Below are 21,180 nucleotides of genomic sequence, written 5' to 3'. Positions count from 1 at the left end.
GTGGCTTGGTTTCCTTGCCACAATGTATGCTGCATAATTCAGTGTGTTCTTTATTTTAACAACACGTATGGTGCACTGTAGGAGCTACAGAATTTTTATAGCACTATGAAACATACGTCTGACCAGGAAACAGCCAAAATGCAATGCAGAATATTGGAAAAGTTGTATGTGATGTACTACTATAAACAACAACAGCAACAGCAAAAAACAGATCAAGAATTATTTTTCAGATATGACTTAGTCACCAAGTTATTTACATGGTGACTGCAACAATTGCAACAATTATCATTAGTTATATAGCCAACTACTGTTACCAGTCACAACAAATTGATTTTAAATGGTGTTGCACCAGAGTTGGGTCTGTGTTACTACAAACACTAAAGCAATTTCTCTGTATTTCTCTTTCAGAAATGTTGTTGCGTTTGCTTTTTTGCAAATTTTTAACATTTCTACATCAATCTTGGGGGGAAATATTTCATATTTGCATTCCAATTCAGGTCAAAACTGATGCTGCATTATCAGGTTTTCTTGATCCCTTTTCCACACAGATCTAAGTTACCTCTTACAATCTCAAAGCCTTGCCATGAGAGTTGAACTAGGTGAATATCAACATTTCTACCTCCAAATTTACCTCACAGCCACTACTAATGAGATAAATACTCTCAGCTTTTCCTGAGACCTTAGGTAGCTTAGAGGTCTCCTCTTCACTAGAGCATTTAAGGGACATGGCTTAGTGATGGGACTTGGTAAGTCAGGTTGACAGTTGGACTTGATTATCTTGAATGTCTTTTCCAACCTAGATGATTCTATGATTCTTTTTACAGAACTCCTGTATTATAGTGCTGCTTTTCTTTCTGCAGTTTGCATCATTAGTCTTTCTATTTTAGCTTACAAAGTTATTTTCATAAATAGCAATCCAGTATTTTTTAATTCAGCACCAGGGAGCTGAGGTATATCCAGTTTGATTAAACAAGCTTCTGTATATTTATAAATGAATGGAATGAAAATCAATAAAAATGACTAAATGTTGTATAAAGATCTGATGTGTATTTAACATGAATAGTTTTTCTTCTAAGTAGACTATGTAAAATAAAATGTTTCTTTAAAAAAAAAAAAGGATTTTCTGGATACTTGTTTAACTCTTTGCTATACTAGTAAATTAAAACTTTTTTTGGTAGTATTGTGTGGCCAAGAAGTTTTTGTAACTTTACATGTCATGGCACTACAATAAAACAGTCATTGCAATGTCAGAGTATCCCAAAAGTATAAGTGCATTCAGGAAGTACTTAGTGTGATTGCTCTTGAGCCAGAAGTACCAAGAGTTTTTACAATGGAGAATTTTTTTTCATTTAAGGGTCAAATTCTGCTCTTAATCACAAAGAGCTGAGGATTGTGTGAAAACAGTGCTTGGCCAAACCATGCTTCTGTAACCTCCTAACAGTGCAGACCTGACCATCCCATCACCCCAAGTATGAGACACAAGCCCAGCCCCAGCCACGTACTCACCAGGAGAAATGCTCCTGCATCTGCCCTGGGTGCCAGGCTCAAGGAAATTCAGCTTCAAGGCACAGTTTCACTGGTACACTGAAAAAATATAATAATAATAATAATAATAATAATAGTTCTCCATTTGATTATGCAGCTGATGAGTCCATAGATTGTCTAATCCAGAGGTAGGTAAGCTTTTGCCCTTGGCTGTAGGACTGCAGATGACCCATACATACATCACCCCCAGCCTCCCCCTCATACAGCCCAACAACACCACCCCTCATGCTCCCACCATCAAACACAAGTCTGGGAGTGTTACTTTTCTAAGGGCACAGTGAGGAGAGAGGTGGATGGACTGCAAAACACAGTTCTTGGTTAGCAGTACTTCCAGCTGGCTTGTTGACAAATCAAGGCTTTACCACAATTTAACACCAGCTTGCCCACCTTCTGTGTGAACATTGCTGTCGCGAGTGGGGCAGGATGCCCTTTGTATTTCCATTTATTTCATGCACAGAATCACAAAACTATAAACTATTGTTAAGATTCGCTGTATCATATCTGCTTGCAAGAGCAAGAAAAGCCATGAATACAAGTATGTCCTCCTTTGTGCCCAGCACATTTCAAATGTGCTGGGCTTTGAGGCCCTCCTAGCGTCCCTTGATGCCTACTGTACTGGTGGTAACACCAGACGAGGTAAGGTAGGACAAATTTTTTTCTGAAAGTGTCTATCATAAGCTCATCCTCTGAGATAATGTCTCTTATCATTATTTCACATATAAAATTTTATTAAATTTCTTCCACTGCTGTATGCAAAAGGCATTTTATGGTATAATTTTCTAAGACAGACATGATAACTTGCCACACTATTACAAACTGGGAATTATGGCTTTCTCGGGGCCTATCACATTCCCTGTACTGACAGAGTAAATTTACAGACATCTCACTGGAAAAATAGGGAGAGGGAACCTGCCTTGTAACGAACCCATCAGGAAGGCTACGGCAGTCCCAGGCTGTTCATCCATCACCTCTCTCATCTCATTTCCCCTTCTAGGATGAGCTGGTGTCAGTCCAGAGGATTGCTTACTTTTGGTCTTGCTGGGCTGGTAGCAGAAGACCTTTCTGGGGAGGAGGCTTATTTTGGCACTTTGGACACAGTGACACCACACAGCAGAGCATTACACAGGTGCGCTCTTGGGGGCACCAGGAAAAACACATCTGGGAGCCAAACCAGATGGGCATCCAGGGCCCTGGCTCACTTCTCCACACAGCTCCGCAGCACGTTGCTTTAATGTACTTGCTCTGACCACCTTTCTCCCAAGCATCTCTATACCAGAGCACAAGGTGTGCACCCCATGCTGGCCTAGCAGATAAGGACAGGTAATTCCCCAAATTGCACTGCTGCAGGGGCACTGCGGATCCTCATCAAATGCATAAAACATTCAACTCCTGCCTACAAAAATCTTCCCTCCTATTTATTTACCCTCCACGACTGCTGGTGGCATTCCTCCTTCTCATCTTCCTTAAAAACCTTCAAACCAAGGCCCGTGTATATAACTCACAGATGACCCAATTTTAAGCTTGCTCTGGGTGGCTGACCCAGAGACCACTGACAGCTCACTGAGGTATAGTCTTGGTACCTCTCCTTCCACAGCTTGAGTATTGCAGAAGCAGATCTTAAATGTTCATGAGCCTGAAAAATAACAAGATTACTTTGTTTTCTATCCTAATTTTTCATTGCCTGGGCTTGTCTGCTGGCAGGCAATTTCATGAAGATGCGCTCCGATAAACTGACTTTGAACAGTGAATCAATTGCTTGATTTAAAGTAAGAGCCCAAACTCAGCAAGCAAGCCATAAAGCAAAAAATTCATTAGAAAGAGAGCAGCAGTAAGCTGGTCTAATAAAGGGCATCCTAATAGTTTTATGTTCAAAGCATCCTTTAATAATAAATAACAGTGTTTGAGAAGTAAAGAGACTGAAATAATTGTTCACAAAATTGCACGATACAGTTAATTTAGAAGAACAGGAAGATTCATCCTGATCCTGATTTTAAATTCTTCTCCACACAGCTGCCTGATCCAAAGGCCATGAAAGACTAATGGATCAGCAGTTATTAAGCAAAATCACTCACAGTACTTCCTCTTCCTTGTTACAGAAAGGCTGGTAAAGAAAATTAGACTGACAAATCTTCCCCTAAATGGAAAGAAAAATTTCAAAGCAAAAGAAAATCCATTCGTTCTCACTTGTGGAATTTCATGTTATCCCATATAAGGTCAAGTTTCTACAGCACACAAATGAAAAATCTTAAAACCCTGGCTGCTAGCTGATATAAAATCACCAGGACAATTGCCAACTGTCAGTTTCAAAGCATATGTACCAGGCTGAGACAGAATTGAGGGCACTTTGGGATTCCAGTGCACAGCAAGCTGTGCCACAACAAATGGCACAACAGATTAATATTTCATGCCAAGCTAAGACTTTTTTTAATAGGGAAAAGACAGAATGGAATGGAAGGGGGTTGACCATGTGAGCCCCACAGCCACCCAGTGGATGGTTTGTGCCCCCCGCAACACTCGTGCCCCCGGAGGACACTGCTGTCACCCGTCAGAGAAAGGAACTGCAGAAGAGCAACTAAAAACCATTCATGTTGCAAGAAAAGGACAGAGCAATCTGTGAAGCTGGTATGAAATGTAGACGTTAGGACAACTACATGTGGTGTCCTACAAAATGAAGGCTATTTGAGAAGGTGAAGCAATAAAGATCACATCTATCACCTTAAAGCAGGGTTAATCACAGCAACCAAGATTTGGAGACTCATTAACATACATCTTGCCTGCACGCTGGTAGCACATTTTTATAATTGTTTTCATAAAAATGGCATTACGGTAGTATATCTTCATTTACTTTAACCTAGTCTGTACTGATTTCAACTCCAATACAGTCTTTGCTTCTATTTTATTTTTCTTTTATGGTAAATCCCAATTGGGTGTTAAGTATTCATCTATACTTTTTAGTGGTTCTTCACACTACACAGCTACAGTGATACTGTTTTGTACTGGGTCACACCATGCCCTCGATGGAAAGAGAAAGTATGGGGGAAAAAAAAACAGTGCTATGAAAGGAAACCTGCTGTATTTCCTGGGTGTTCTTCCTTGCTTTGCCCATTACCTCATACAAAACTCCAAAACTGCAGAAATCAATACTGTACATGCATCTAGTCCTTGTCACCCCACTGTTTTTCCCTTTTTTCCAGCTTTTTCTTTGCTGTGTCCATCAGGGGTCACCGGGGGACTGCAGGGCCAGGCACTGCAGGCTGTGGGAGTGCACCAAGGGGTGCTCACGGTATGCAAACAAAAGCATGGCTGTCTGCAAAGCTGCAAGGCACAGAAGAGAGAAGGTGGCTGTCCCTCCACATTCTTTAGCTCACTTTCCATCACCACTTCCCAATGTAACCCAAGATCCCAGATCTCTAAACTTAAGGGAAAAAAAAAAAAAATGCTGGAAAAGTGACAGTCATTTCTTTCATTTCAGTGGTAAGTTTGTTATTAATACCAAACCAGACCACCTTCCTTCCATGAATACATACAAAGTTTCTGGGCACAAGCATATTGCAAACTTCGATTTTATAGCAGAGAAGTGAGGCAATATCCACAGGCCTGTGAAGCACAGAATGGATCTTGCTGTAGCACTGAATTCAGTCTCCACACTGTCATCTAGTGGATGTAGTAGTGATAACCAGAGCTCAGTTTAAGACCACATTGTAATTTCCCTGGACATCCCAAAGCTAAAATATGTTATGTGTTTACTTATTTATTTATTATTATTTTTCCCCTGTGCTGTTTCTGCCTTTTCTTACCCAGTTCTCTTGGGATTGCTCCTTTCTGAATCACCTTTTCCCAATAATTTCATTCTCTCCTTTTTAACCCTTTTGTACAACAATCTCCTTTTCTTCAGGTTACTGTAATTTCCAAACAGGCTGGTTCCCCATTGTCACCTAGTGCCTACAGAACCTCCTCTTTCTTTTCTTTTAGAAATTAGCTCTTTTCCTTACAGCAAGGTAGAAAATACTTTCTTGTATGTGAAAAACAGAATAAATGCCCTTATGGATTAACCTTTAGTGATACAGGTGCCCTTTGACACTCTTCTGGTTTTCAAAGACACCTCTAACAGGCTGAACACTAGGTATGTCTTTTGCTTCGTATAGCATCTCTGCCTCTCCAGGCTTCAGCTCCACACTATTTGCAGTCTTCTGCTCTGAGGAATTGCCCAAGGAGCTCAACAACTACAAGGGTGAGGAATCGATGACATACAGTTACATCTGTCATTTATTTAGGCCTAAACCTAACTAGTATGTAACTGTGGCAGACTAAGTGGTATACAAATAAGATGAATGTCAGCAAAGTGTTGTGGTTAGCATGCCAAGCATTCTCAGAATCCTGAGTTCTCCCAGCTCAATAAGGCCTGCAAGACTTTTTTGCCTGTTGGCCACTAGGGTCCATGCTCACGACACCATAGCTCCAGGCATGTCCTACCTTGTGTATCAGGACGGCCTGGAGAAGATGTTTGCCTTTGTAGCTGTTGATGCCCAGACAGCAGCATTTTTATAGTGCTAATTCTCTTCTGCTGAGGCTACCTTTCTTTCTTTGATTTTCCCTTTTATCCTCTCAGTTTCAGTGACCTGTGACCTTCTGTATTTCCTCATTTATGCAGCCAGCTTGCTCAGCATCCCTGGGGAGTCAGCTCTGAATCCATCCTGAAGACAAGCTGCTGCTCCATCTGCATCCTGCAGCTGCCTTCCTGGGGAGTCAGCTCCGCAGGCCGACCCAGTCCCTTCACCCTCGCTCCGCAGCTGGCTTAACCACAGCGATTTCACAACATCGACCCCATGGTCCACTAGATGTTAAATCAGCAATTAGCTAAATTCATTACTGCCAAATCAGCAATTCTATTACTGCCTTATAGTTACACTGATTTGACCAGTCTCTTTCTCACCAGAAGAAACACTAAATATATTTGTGCTGGTTTGGCAATTTTGTTACTGGCCCATCTTGTCTCAACAGCCCCTTTTGCACACCAAGGGTCTGTGATCCCCCCACCATCTTCTGTTTTTTCTTACAAAAATTGAGAAAAGAGGAAAAATTACTTGCCAGAAGTCATAATGGAGGAATGTGAGGCCATTGACATTCAACAGAAAGGGTGAGACCTTAAGCACTGTTTAGTGTAACAGTTTATAAACAATCACCTAATAGTCCAGACAAGATTTTCTTCTCATACTTTTGCATTCACATCAGGGGTTTACTCAAAAACCTTCTTCATGAGTGCATTCTAAAGTTATTTTTAATAAAGAGTTCCAGTTAAATAACCATTTTAATAACCCTCCACCAAAAATCCTGATTAAAAATAAATAAATAAATAAACTGATGCACAGTCTGCAAGATTGAGTTAGCTGGGCAAGACAGAAAATGCCACATCTCTGCTTGACTACTAGATAATCTGGGAGTGAAAAGTTCAGGCAACCTGTTCTACTGAAACCTGTTTGTGTTTTTTTTTCACCAATTAATTTTTAAGAATTCAAGTTGACTTTGGTAAATGGGCTTGATGCACAAAGAACATAAGGAATTCAGAAGAATGGTGTATGTGCTAGCTTCAGAGCTACAAATGACAGTTGGAAATTAGGTCTGTTACTTACACCTTGCTAGCAGGTGGCAGGTCTCCTGGGGATAATGGCTAGCCCAGCCTACCACCAAGTTCTTAACAGAAACTGTTCCCTGTTGGAGGGACCACTGGAATAGCAGAACTCAGGACAGAAGAAAAAATATTTCAGAGCAGAGCTCTCCTTCCATAGTCTTACCATGAATATGCATATAGACCAGGGGATGAGATGCTGGAGAGCAGCCCACAGAAAGGAATTTGGGGGTTTTGATAGACAGCAAGCTGAACGTAAGCCAGTGGTGTGCCTTGGTGGTCAGGAGGGCCAACAGTACCCTGGGGTGCATCAGACACAGCACTGCCAGCTGGTTGAGGGAAGGGATTGTCCTGCTCTGCTCTGAGCTGGTGCGCCCTCACCTCGAGCACTGTGTGCAGTTTGGGGCACCACAGTATAAGAAAGACATCAAATTGTTACAGAGTGTCCAAAGGAGGGCAACAAAGATGGTAAAGGGTCTAGAGGACAAGATGTATGAGGAGCAGCTGAGGTCCCTTGGTTTGCTCAGCCCAGAGCAGAGCAGGCTAAGGGGAGGCCTCATGGCACCTGCAGCTCACTCAGGAGGGGAGCGGAGGGGCAGGTGCTGAGCTCTGCTCTCTGGGGACAGCGACAGGACCCGAGGGAATGGCATGGAGCTGGGACAGAGGAGGATCAGGCTGGGGGTTAGGGAAAGGTTCTGCACCCAGAGGGTGGTCGGACACTGGGACAGGCTCCCCGGGGCAGTGGTGACAGCACTGACCCTGCCAGAGTTCAAGAAGCATTTGGACAGAGCTCTCAGACACATGGTCTGATTTTTATTTATTTATTCATTTATTTTGGGGTGGTCCTTTGGGGACCCAGGATTTGGACTTAATGGTCCTTGTGATTCCCTTCCAACTCAGATATTCTATGATTCTAATACATGAACCAAGTCTTATGAGTGATGGAACAGCCATAAAGGTGACCTGGTCATAACAGAAACATACTCTCAGAGAAGGATATCTACTTAACTGGGAGCCTGGGACATCACTGATAAGGGCAGAACAAAAAAACTTCAACAGCAAGCTGACTTTCTAGGAAAGCTGAAGCAAGCAACAACTGTTCCAGGAACTCAAGTCCACTTTTGTACCTACACTAAAGATAAAAAAGTAACTCACTATCCAACCAAGGCAAGCTTCTCTGTACAAGACCTCACGGTCAGACCAGACTCTAACCACAGATGCCAGATGACTCTGTCCTCCATGATGCAGCTTATCCATGCAAAGAGACTTTCCGTGGTTGACTGGCTTCACTCCTGGAGCAGTTTGGTGAGTGAGAATAACAGTAATACCTCAAAATAATAATGTGTGCCTATAGTAAATATAATTATATACTTATCCTAATAGTAATAACATGTAGCAATTTGTAATAAATAAATTAATGAAACAAAAACATCCATGTCATTGTGTTTTGCAGAATCTTACAAACACAGCATTGTGATCCGGTGGGTCGGGTAACCCTTATAGGTCATGACATCAATTAAGCAAACAGATATAATTTGTTACTTGTGGATAAGCTTATTTTATTGGTCAGTTTTCATCCATTTCTCAATTCTGAATTGTCCCATTTCTAAGCTCTGTCCTGCAGTGCTGTATGCTACTGATATAACTCGGTCCAATTTAGTAGAAGTATTTATTACCTTTATAAATTATCATTAGTACAAATGATAATAGAGTTCTAAATGTCTAATTCACTCTACTGCAAAACATTAAGGTTCACAAACTTGGCTGGCGCCACAAAAACTAAACTAAACCCTTCTATTTTAAACATGCTGACAAAAGAAAGAAACTTAAATGCTTTTCACACAGGGATAGCAGAATGCAGTAGGAAGATTAAACTACAGCAATATTAGGGCATTTAAGCCTATGTTAATAAACTGATAGGTTTCCTTGAAACCAGTTGCTAAATCACAGAATACGAGACTGAGTAGATGAAGTGTAGTAGGTTTCTCCTGGGCTACATGACAAAGACACCCTTAAGGCTGTGAAAACATCAGCTCAGGTGTGGGAGCTACAGTCAGTGGTACTGAGGGCTTTCTGAGCTCTGTATGTGAAACAAGTTCCAACGCCCTTGAAGAGACACTCACAAGAAGATTTTTCTTGCTGTGCTTCTGCTATGTTTTCCCTTTTGGTGAACAAATGGCCTCTTTGCTATAGCTATAGTTAAGATGCACATTGAGCACTGGTGTCACAGCTTCTGGGCATCCTGGGAGCTAATGCACACCTAGGACTGGAGGACATGGACAAAGGGTAATGTAACATCCTGGCCATGGGCAAGGAGTGGATTTTATGTTCTTCACCCGCTTGTGCACTACTGTTACAGTAAAGGTTACTGCTGCCTCAGAGTAGTTAGTTTCCCCTTTAAATCTGTGGTGCATTGGCCCTGGCTAGCAGGTCCACACTGCTTACACATCCCTCATTCATCCATCTGCAGAATGGGGGAGGAAAGAGCAAAAAAAAGAGAATGGTAATACTCAATAAAGACAGCAAGATCACTTACCAATTACTGTCGTGGGTAAAACAGACTCTCCTTGGGGAATTTTAATTAATTAATTGCTAATTAATATAAATACTCCAGTAGTGATTTGGGTATAAGGAAATAAAAAATATATATTTAAAAAAATAATAATAACATTTCCACACTTAGGGAAATAAACTTTTCTTCCCCCACTCCCCAGCTCAGGTCCACTCTTTCCACCTTTCCTTGCCACAGAAAGACAGTAAGCAATGCAGTGGATTAGGGGTAGGACAGAGCAGTTTCTCTGTCCCACTCCTTCCTTCCCACCCTTTTACCATACTCCATTGTGGGCCCTCAATGGGCTGCAGTATGGCGTGTACCTGTGTTAGCCAAAGCTAATCAGTTCATTTTGATATCATGATTGAAAAGAGCAGAGCCAAACAACTTATTAGCTAATCAACTAACTATATTAATCCAGTTACCTCAATTATTAGCATCAAATTTCTATTCATATTAACATGATATACAAAGTCATCATGTGTCTACAACAAACTAAATTGGAACTCCCCTCACCCTTCTGTTAACTCTGGCACCACCAGCATCTCTCAGTTCACTGGGACAGGAGAAGTATCTCCTGTCCCAGGAGGTGATCACCACCTTGCTAAGAGAGTGCTCAGTAACTACAGCCCAATTTGCTGCTGTACCTCAAGTGTATTTATACCTCACTTGCCACAACCATAGTTTTCCCAGTTTCAACATACCTTCCCTTTTATGGTTCTTCTCCTGGAATTTATTGTTGGGTATATCACTGACCACAGCTGCCCTTTGTTCCACGTCTTAGCATGTGCCAGTTGCTTCAAAGAAACATTTCCTCCCCTGCACTTAACTCAATTCCTCCTCTGTGGTTAGTTGGCATTACACAAGGCCATGATGGTCCAGCACACTAGGGTTTATTTCTGGGTGAAACACACTCAGGGGAGGGCATCTTAGTTTTGCTACCACCTGCTCTGGCATGGGCTCACCAGGGGCCACAGTCCCCTCTGGGGAAGCATCCACTCCTGTGCAGGTCCTCCATGGGCAGCACTTGCTTCAGGAATACTTGATACACCATGGAGTACATGCTCCTCCTCCAACCTCAGTGACCCCTCTGCTGTTTCTCACTTTCATTTCATCCTCCTTTTTCTCTTTGTGGTGGTGTCTGTCCGTTCTTAAATATGCTTTCCCTGAGGTGCCACCAGCTTGGCTGAAGAGCCCAGCTGAGCCCTGCCACGGGTCTGTTGTGTGGCTGGCACAGGGCAGCTCCTGGCCTGCTCCCATAGAGGGCCCACCTGCACCCCTCCCACTGTGAGCAGCTTGCCACCAGCACCTAGTACGTCGTATCTGTGTTATCAGAAAAATATATCCACATATACATCTTACTATCCAAGTAAGAAAACACTAGCATGCTGTTATGATGTTTTACTGTCAAGATTTCTCCTCAGACTGTCTCACTGAACAATCCCTAGAGTCAGAACTGAAGGGACATCTTAGCTGGACTAAACCAAGGACCCCTTGCACAACATACCTATTTGCTAACTTCAGGTTTATTGAACTAGCACTGTTGACTCATCATTCACCACTGATGTATTAAAACAGAAGCTTCAAGCAGTAAAAAAGCACATTTTTCAATCCACACTGTGCTTCCTGCAAATTGCATCCACATCAGAACTAACCATAAATGTGCACAACAACCAAGAAGGAGGACTACAGAAAGACAATAGGCACTTGTGCTGAAATCCCAGGAAGACTTCTGACTAACCCCATAGAGGAAGCAGCACTTACGGTTACATCATCCGTACATCAAGCCCCTGTTAACTCTAACATACATGTTGAACCCTTCACCTCTCAGCAAAACACAGACCAAAGGAGTAAGCAAGTTTGTCAGCAAAACATCTCAGCAAAACTCAACACAGTTTATTAACTCCCTTGGAATAAAACATCCCAGAAGTACAGAAAAGCTTAAAGCCACTTGCACTAGCCCAGTACAGATAGCAGTGGGACTTCTCATCTTACTCTGTTTTTTTCCCTGAGAGCCTTTCTTTACATTATGTATGGAAACCTATCATCTTGGTGCTAAATTAACACAAACCAAAAGCGCTGTGGGTCTAGTGCTCACAAATAAATCTAGTATGAGTATCCTCAGGATGCAGTCATTACTAAACATCACTTTCACCTTGCTCATTATATCAGGGTGAAGTTTTTTCTAAATATGTCTATATGAGAGATGTCAATGACTTATCCAGAATATATATTTTTATAGCAGAGCAAAAAGATATTTCTCAACATTAATACCCCAGAATCCATCTAAACTAACCTTTAGTTGGTTTATATATGTAGGTCACCTCCAAACATTAAAGCATGTCATGACTTTGTGCTTTATTCGTGCTCTCTTTACCATACTCTTGCTATAAAGAAAGTATCTTTTTGTCATAACAGCATTTTAAAATTTAAAGGCTAGAACTCATGCATGTTTAAGTCTTGTCTGTAGTTATTTAAGGTCATATCAGAGATTAAAGTAGCTTTGGATGTACTTGCACTTCAGAACAGGTTCAATCATAGTTTGCTGTATAGTAATGCAAAGTAGAAATGCAGAGGAGCAACATCAGGTTCCCCTAGAGAAAGTTTTTGTTTTGTTTTGTTTTCCTTGTTTGTTTTTGTTGTTTTTGTTTTGTTTTGTTTCTGTTTGTTTGTTTTTTGGCTCTTCTGCCATGCTGCCCATACTGCAGCTGCTGGAGGTGCCCACAGGTGCAGCAGACAGTACCAGAGACAAGCTTTTGGTCCTATGTTATGCAGGTCTGTGGCTTGAACACAATAAGAGGTTTGTTGTTAACATGTGCCATTTATGTGCATATCCAGAATGCTGCTTTTATGGAGCAGATGGTCTTCAGGCTCTTTATGCTGCTCCCTGTAGATAGGCCTTGTAGCTGTAATGTTGCTCCTTGCAGGTATTTTCATCTGAGCAGCTGTCTGAATGGACAGTGGCCAATATCAGTCACAACAATTTATCAAAGCGATTCCAATATTGGCAAAGTCACTATGAAGTCAATATGATGGAGACTGGAACTGCATAAAGCAGCTTGAAATAACAGCAATTCTGCTGAATGTGGCATCATTGAACCCAAACTGCAGCTTAAAGGACATTTGCTTACAGAGCTTGGCAAATTGGAAATGTGTAACAACCCCTGATGTATCCTGAAGAGAACAGTCAGTGAACTAATTATTTCATGTTGATAAAATCAGGCAATAATCCTTTTGTCAATATCCCTCTGCAAGCCAGTTGTGATAATAAACAGGAAAAAAAATCTATCTAAATGATTGTTTTGCTGTTGTCTCTTTTATGTGTGTGTTTTGATATTTGTTCATATTTGGAAAAATTGGGATCTTTTCTGTTTTATTGACAGAGATTCTTACTACTTGTGTGAAGGCTGCATTTGTCTTTTCCTCTTGCACTAAGAACTGGATACAGCAAGCAACATGAATCTCTTATGCGTTATGTTTGTGGATACGTTTGCAGAAGTTTCCTATCAAAGTGTGCTTACAGATCCACAGATTGTTACAACTTCGCAGATAAATCTTTAAAGGACAACACCTGTACCACCAGCTCACAAGCTACTGCTGTGGCCTTACTGGTTTGTATTAGAGAAACTGCCACCCACATACAGAATATGTCTGTTATACCTATCAAGTATTTTTGACCTTTTTTGGTTCTGACAACGTCATAGAAGATGAATTTGCAGGGTGTGCCACAATGTATCACCCACCAAGGCCTAAAAAGAGCATTCTTTTTACTTAGAAAATGATTATATGCACAGGTAGTGCATGTATCTTAATTTTCATTCATATCCTTTGTATTTATAACCGTTTCTTTCCAATCTATATTAGTTTTTTGTTCCTTGAAGTCCTCCTGAGAGAACACAATTGATTAAACAAAGCTTTTCAGGTTTGTGCTGGTACTGCCCATTCTAGTTGCTTATGGCTTCAAGCATGAAGAAGCAACTCTCTGTGCCAAACTTAATTTTGGTTCAGTTTAAAGGTGAATCCTGCAGTCATTTCTCCTTGCCTAGACTTCTATTTGCTTCTGGCAACACTACATCTTGCTTCTGCAGTGCCTCAAATTCAGGACAGGCTCTGTATTTCTAAACCAAAAGTGACATGCATCTTTTCTTCAATGCAGTTAAATCATTAAAGAACCAGACAGGCTGAGAAGGAATTAACAAATTAACCACAGGAATTAACAACGTGCATATCCAACATTTCCATAGAGATACTCCCTTAACTCTGCAACCAGCAACCCCTCTCCTCCCTGTTCAGGCCTGTATTTTCTCTGGCCCAGACACTGCACTCTAACTGCATCCCACATTGTTTTTTTGTGGGGTACAAGTCAGCATCCCTTGTAGCTAGCTGGGAACCCTGAGGGCTGAGTTCTTGACTTTACTGCAGTGTTGGAGGGAAGGATTTGTCAGCTTTCTCATCTCAAATAAGCCATCAATTATCTTCTCTGGGTTTTGCTTGATGGTGGTCAACAGAGCCAAAAGCTTCTCAGTGACAGCAAACTGTCAGGATAATTTCATTATTAAAAGTACCTACGTTTTGGTCTGAAGGCCATCGTTAGTGGTGCGTTAGTGAAAGATTGTTTTGTTGCAACAATTTTAGTCATTGTTTTAAGGAGAATGCTTTTATGACTAGAACTTTTAAGCACTGATCATCACAGAAAGGGAGATAGTGCCTAGGGGATTCAGGAGGGTTTGAAGTACACAAAGGTGCAGGCTCACTTTTACAATCCTAATAACCTTTCAGAATACGGTTGTGCTTACCATGCTCTTGAATTACTAGTGCCATTAATTCAAAATGAACTAACAACTACTGTAAAATGCTTACATGCATGCAACCACAGAAAGCAACGTTACAGAAAACACACCTTTACAAAGTCTACCACTACACTATCTGAACATCTCACTTTATGCTGATATATCCGTAAGTCTTTTCCTACTGTTTAAACAAAAACATCAAGGTGAATTTTACCTTTAATATTGAAGACTGTAAGGCCCACAATCACTTGAGATTCAACAGACTATCCTTCCCAGCTTGCATCACCACAGCCTTAATGATGAGATGTCCTCTTCACAAGTTCTCAGCATTGGGACCGATGTGCTTGCAGAGAGACACATAGATCTTTATTTTCCAGAGAATTTTCATGGCTTTGGATTGAAAACTTAAATCCATCTTTGACAATGTACTGTGTCTGGTTGGCATGGAGTTAGTTTTCTTCATATTACACTGGGTTTTGGATTTATGGATGAAACAGAGGTAGTAACTCGCTGATATTTTAGCTACCACTAAGCAGTGCTTGTTCAAGCAGCATCAAGGCCTTTTGTTTCCACTCTGCCCTGAAGCGAGTGAGCTGGGAGTGACCAAGAGGCTAGCAGGGGACACAGCTGGGACAGCTGACCCAAAGCAATCATAGGGGTATTTCACACTAGTTAAGGTCCTGCACCGCAATAAAACTGGATTATACTCTTTCTAACATAGTTGTTGCTGGTCATTGGTCTGCTGATAGGATGTAGCCTTTACATCACATTTTTTGTTCTTGTTGTTCCCTTTTCTTCACTTATTAAACTATCTGTACCTTGACCCCTGAGTTTTCTTGCTTTTGTTTCTCCTACTTTCTGCACCCTTCACATCGGGAAGTGAATGGCTACAGGGTGCTGAGCTTCTGGCTGGGGTCAGCCCACCAGACTACCAAACTTGAATCGTCTTACTTAGCTTTACGTTATTTTTAGTTTCGTTAGAAATAGGTCAGTCATTTCAAAGAAAATGCTAGAAGATTGTGCTGTGTTAACTGGGAAGCATCAACATCTTCCTATTGACAATGAAGGTCTGGAAGGGTTGAGCCATCATTGCCACCTGCCTTTCAATCTCCCCCAGAGATACCCCTCTCATCTGCACACCCACTCTCAAAACAAACAAACAAACAAAATGAAAAACATGCATGCATGTGCCCAGGGGGGCTTGCTGGGACTCAGGAGTAAGTGCTACAAGATTCCCACTGCCATGGCCACACTCCAGCCCAAGCCTGCAGGGAGGAAGCAGAATTTCTTTCTTACTTTTCTCATCCACGTGGAAGATGTTCTACCAACGAGCACAAGAGCTGAAAGCAGTGAACCATTTTTCTCTTGTAGCTGTGGTACTGATGAACAGACAGCAAACAAAGCTGGTGGTGGTGGTGCGGAGAGGACTGGTTTATACAGAAGTTAAAACTTGAAGTAGGCTCTACGTGGCTGAGCTAGTGGCACTAGAGCTGGAGTCTAGGAAAAGTTTCAAGGCCAGCAGCACTGCTGGGATGGAAACATGCTGGGGGCCCCGGAGGCAGAGGAAAACAAGTTGGAGCCAAGGTATATAAGAAGATAAAAAGATTTAATAATAATAAGGTTGCAGTAGCTACTGAAAAAAATCAGTACAAGAAATCCTAAGAAAAAAGAAAAAAAAAAAAAGAAAAAAGAAAAAAGTAAGCACGAAGGCAAGATTTCTAAAAGAAAAGTCTAAGAAAGCAGTCAGATAAGGATGGTAATGGGAGAATAGTAAACATAGAGACTACAGCCAAGTCTTAAGATTTTTAAAGGACCAGGTTTCTAGAGAAGAGGCTACAGCCCACCAGCCTGCCATGAAGAAAATCACCCTTGATTGGAAAGCAGAGCACAAACCTTGCCAGCATTCAACTAATGAGGTATTAGCAGGAGAACAGATGAGTTATAACACCTGGGAGCGAAAGTACTGTTAGGGCCATATTCAATGGTGAAATTCTTCCAACTTCTGTAGTCCAGCACTCTGTAATGCCTGTTATGCTGCACATTTTGTTTTTCTTGATGACTGGTTCTATTCTAGGTTCACAGGGATCATGTATGACTGAGCATGTGACAAGACAGTAGGTGTGATATATGATGTGTTACGACATGTATGTGTGATTGAAATGGCTACTGAACGTATGGCTTCTGTGTTTGTATTTGGTCAAATGAAATTACTGTTGCAATTAAGCATATTGAATTTGTTACCTCGCTGTTACACAAACTTCCACCCTACTCGCCTTCAATCACAACTTCTGGTTTGATGGGAAGAGCTAAGTACGTGTTTTCTTACAATATGAGACAAAATAGATGCATCTACACCAAGACCCTGAGCCAGCTCCTTACAGAGAACTATGTTCACAAAGGAGGTCATCACCAAGACTTCAACCTATTCTCCTCTTCAATGCAATTCATTGCTTCTACGTTTCACCATTTCTCTGCTGCTAGAAAACTCTGCCAATCTCCCCCACAGAGCATGGCGTTTCTCCATCTGTAGGTCTAAACAGAGCTCCTGTTTGGAGGAAAATTCCATTTACTCTCAGTCACTTTCTGTGTTGAAAGGCAGCAGCAACTCCAGCAGCTTTGAGTTCTAGCTTTGAAGTTGATGCAGTAGAAGATCAAAGGGACACTGTTTTGCACCAGTGAGTGCCGTCATTTAAGATCCCAACAAGAAATGCACAGGACTACTACGCAGGAGGTTACAAAATACATTTATTGTGAGGCTAGCAGAAGTGAGAGCGCTCAAGCTCAGTCTACATCCCTCTGGATGCTGGGAACCCTGAGATGATACAGCATCAGAAGGACCTCTGATCTGAGTAAGGCATGCTCCCATCCACAGTGAGGTTCACTGGCCTTCTAGCGCTCAGTGCTTAGAGTATTTACAGTTCTCCTTCTACTGCAAAACTTAACCAGCCTCAGACGAGCGATGTTACATGTGGGTGAGTGTTTGATAAGGAGTAATCAAAGCCTACCTGAGTTTCACATGCCAAAAGTAATTATGCTAGTGGGTACTCTCTGCATTGCAGTCATGCATCACAGTCATTTAAGTGCTTCAGCTGCCACAGTTATGTAGCAGTCAAGCACTCTGTACAGCCTATGGCATCATCCAGGTCAGCCACTGTGTGGATCACTGTCTTCTCCATACAATGGTCTTCCATGTGTGTCCATTACAGTTATCCATGTGTTTTCCAGTTTGAGTTTGTAAAATACTATCAAATTGGACAAGTCAAAGTTCTGTAAAAAGAACACAGGAATGGAATAAAATATGCACAGTGAAGAAATGTCTATGGAGTTTTAGTTCTGCTCCACCATATGGGTGCACTGTAGTCAAGTTTTAAATTGTATGAGCACATGTAATTATTTTTCCAGGATAGATCAGCCAAAAGATGATTAAAAAGGTATGGCAAGTCCTGTACTGTGAGCATTTTGACTTTTACAGTAAATAAGCAGATTCTTCTACTATACAAGTCTGATTTATGATATAATCTTTTTGATCTCTCTGAGCACACCTTTAAAAGTGTCAGACGTTACACAGAACTGAAGGAAGAAACCTCCAAGCTCATTGCAAGCTTCCAATATTTATTGACACAGATATTGGCATAGATGTCTTGCAAGCAGCAATACTCACTACACACCAGCCACAAGGAGCACTCAGGCTCAGAAGCCCCAGCTTAGAATCTGCTTCATGATTCACCCTCACCCTCTAAGGAAGTTTGCACATGTGCACATACTGGCTTACAACTGATGATTACTCCTTCATCCAGCTCTACATGCCAGCTGTCTGCCAAGCAGATTAGTGTTATCCTCAGCAACATCTACCGAACATCTGCAGAAAAGACCTCTGTGTAAGCCACCATGTTAGATACTGACATACCAGGGTAATCAGCTCTTAACTCCCACTGTTTTCCTCTATTGAACTGCTCCAATTTTTACAAGGGAAAGAAAAAGATAGTGAAATGTGACTTATCTCTGACACCAGACGGGAACTTCCCCTGGAGGGCCAGCAACACACCCCACTCATGGCTCATTCCGGCTGTTTTTTCTGTTACTCTGCTTGACTCAGACAGACCTAGTGCTGCACGCTGACACAGAGACTACCCCTAACTAGCCACATTCTCTCACGTTGCTGAAAAACACAACTCATGCTGGCAGCTCAGTGGGCTTCACCATTACCAGAAATGGATTGCTGCATATAAGCCACCTCTCAGCCCTTGATTATCTGCTCTTTCACAAAGCTTAAGCAGTGTCTTTTCTGATTAACAGCAATCTCTTTGCCTGTGTCAAGATACTCCACGCACCTTCTGTTCTTAGATCATGGTCTCAGCTATAGAACCCACACTGCAACTTTACGTTAGCAAATCCAAATGAGACTGACGCTTGAGCATGTTTCCCTCAAGGGTCTTTTCTGACTGGGCAAATTAGAAACTAAACACACTGGATCTATAAACCTGAAAAAAATAAAATAAAATAAAATAAAATAAAATAAAATAAAATAAAATAAAATAAAATAAAATAAAATAAAATAAAATAAAATAAAATAAAAGGTTCCTATATTGCAGCCAAGACCAATTAAACCTTAGTGCACTTTCTTCCTGCAAACAATTCAAGCAAGCATCTGGACTGAAACAGTTATGAGCACCGACACACACTTCTGTCAGAACGGTGTCAGCTGCCAGCAAGCAGTTTCTGAAAGGCTGTCTCAATGGCTCTTCCTTGCCTATTTTTATACTGCAGCCTCGTTAAGCCAATGTCTCTACCTTACATGTTTCTACCTCATCACACCATTGGAAGTCATCTCTTTGTATCTCTGCCTTCATATGTTTCAAGTGAGTGAGAGGAAGCAAGTTTTTTCAGGAGGCCTTTTCTCAGGACCCTTTTTCATGAAGAGTCTTCAAGCCTTTCCTGAGCTTCAACTGAAAGTTCCCCTTGACGTTCCTAAGAAGTCCCTTTCTCCACACAAACCTGCCAAGGTTCATTACATCTTATTTTCCAATACATTAATGAATGTGGTGAGCAATGACAGCCCCAACATCAACTGCTAAGCAATGCCAGTAGTCATCAGCTGCCAGCTGGACTTCATACCACTGACCACAGACAGTATCCCTCTGAGCCAAACGTTCAGCTAATCTTCAGCCACTAATGTAGGCCACTTATCCAAACTGTGTCCCTACCATTTGGCTACAAGAATACAACCAGAAACCAAGTCAATAAGCCTTGTTAAAGGTAAATGCCACTTTCTACACTCCTCTTGCCCACAGAATCAGTTATCTCACCACAGAAGGCCATCGGGTCAGTCAGGTGTAATCTACCATTTGTAAATCCATGGTGACTGTTTCAAACGACCTTACCCTTACCATGCTTGGGTAAACATGGCTTCAAGGATGGTTGTTTATGTTATGTTAGCCAGATCTCCCATCACCCTTGGATGCATCCTTTCTGGTTTCATGGACCTGTGCACAAACAATTGGCTGGGGTGGTCTTCAATTCCATCTTCCTCTGATACAGCTAGCTCTTCACTCCTGCAGACTGGAATGTCACTAGGCTCAGGGACACAGTAGGTCTGACACAAACAGCAGAATAACAGAAGGTATTTCCCCAGTCTCTTATCACAGGGTCCACTGCCCACAGAACAACAGGATCACATTTTCATTATTCTTTTTGCTGCCAATGTACCTAGGGGAATACCTCTTGAAACCTTTCTGAAATGGTTCCCCACAGATTGGAGACTACTGTGCCTTGCACAATGATCTTCACAATCATCCAATTTCTCCATTCAAGTTTGCCAGCCAGCAGTTGGGCACCTTAATGCGCATTATACTTCCACCCTTGATCATAAATGGAATTACTGCACCCATGAGAAGAGGGTGTGTGTGCTCACATAAGAGTGAGCACAACCTTCAAGGCATTTTGGTGCTCTCAGGGCCATGACAGGATCCACAGTTTGTACAATAACCCCACTGCTGACATTCATATTACGAGTCCTTTCAAATACAGGGAGCATAAGACAATGGCCATGTATTACATTAATGACATATCTTCAGTGCTAGTGAGTGCCCTCATGTTGATGTTTGTCAGTTTTCTCCAAGCAACAGCACTTGTTTTTTCACAGTAGCCACATCTAGGTGGATGCCAGCATCTTGCCTGTACCAAGGGCTTGTTGTACGATGGTGGCTTCAGTCAGCAACATAAGGAGCAGGAGAAATGGAAATTGAGTAACAGCATCTGGCACAATTCTCTTATCCCACAGGCACATGCAGCAATTATGCAGCAAGTGTAGCACAGGCTAGAGGCCAACCTCAAGTGTGAAATACTTTAAGTACAAAAGTTTACAGGATAACTACCTAGTCAACACATGAACCAAACACAGAAAGCCAGTCTATTCCAAAAATCCTAGCCATAACAAAGCAGTGTAGCAGTGTAAGTCACAAGTCATCTTGCATACACTATGTCACAAAGGCAGGCTCTTAACACCAAGGCTGGCTTCTTGGTATTAGGGAGAAGGAAGATGTAACTGTCTGCACCAGCACACAAAACTGGCATTCTTATGTTCTAGATACACAGGGCCAGCAAGCAAACTTCTGCACACACTTGCAACATAGTCGTCATGGCCCAATGGACTGAATAATTTCCTATTG

Source organism: Netta rufina (genome assembly GCF_964035555.1).
Source record: "Netta rufina genome assembly, chromosome: 1".
NCBI lineage: Eukaryota > Metazoa > Chordata > Aves > Anseriformes > Anatidae > Netta > Netta rufina.
The sequence above is the reverse complement of the archived record's forward strand: the minus strand, read 5'-3'. Positions refer to the sequence as shown.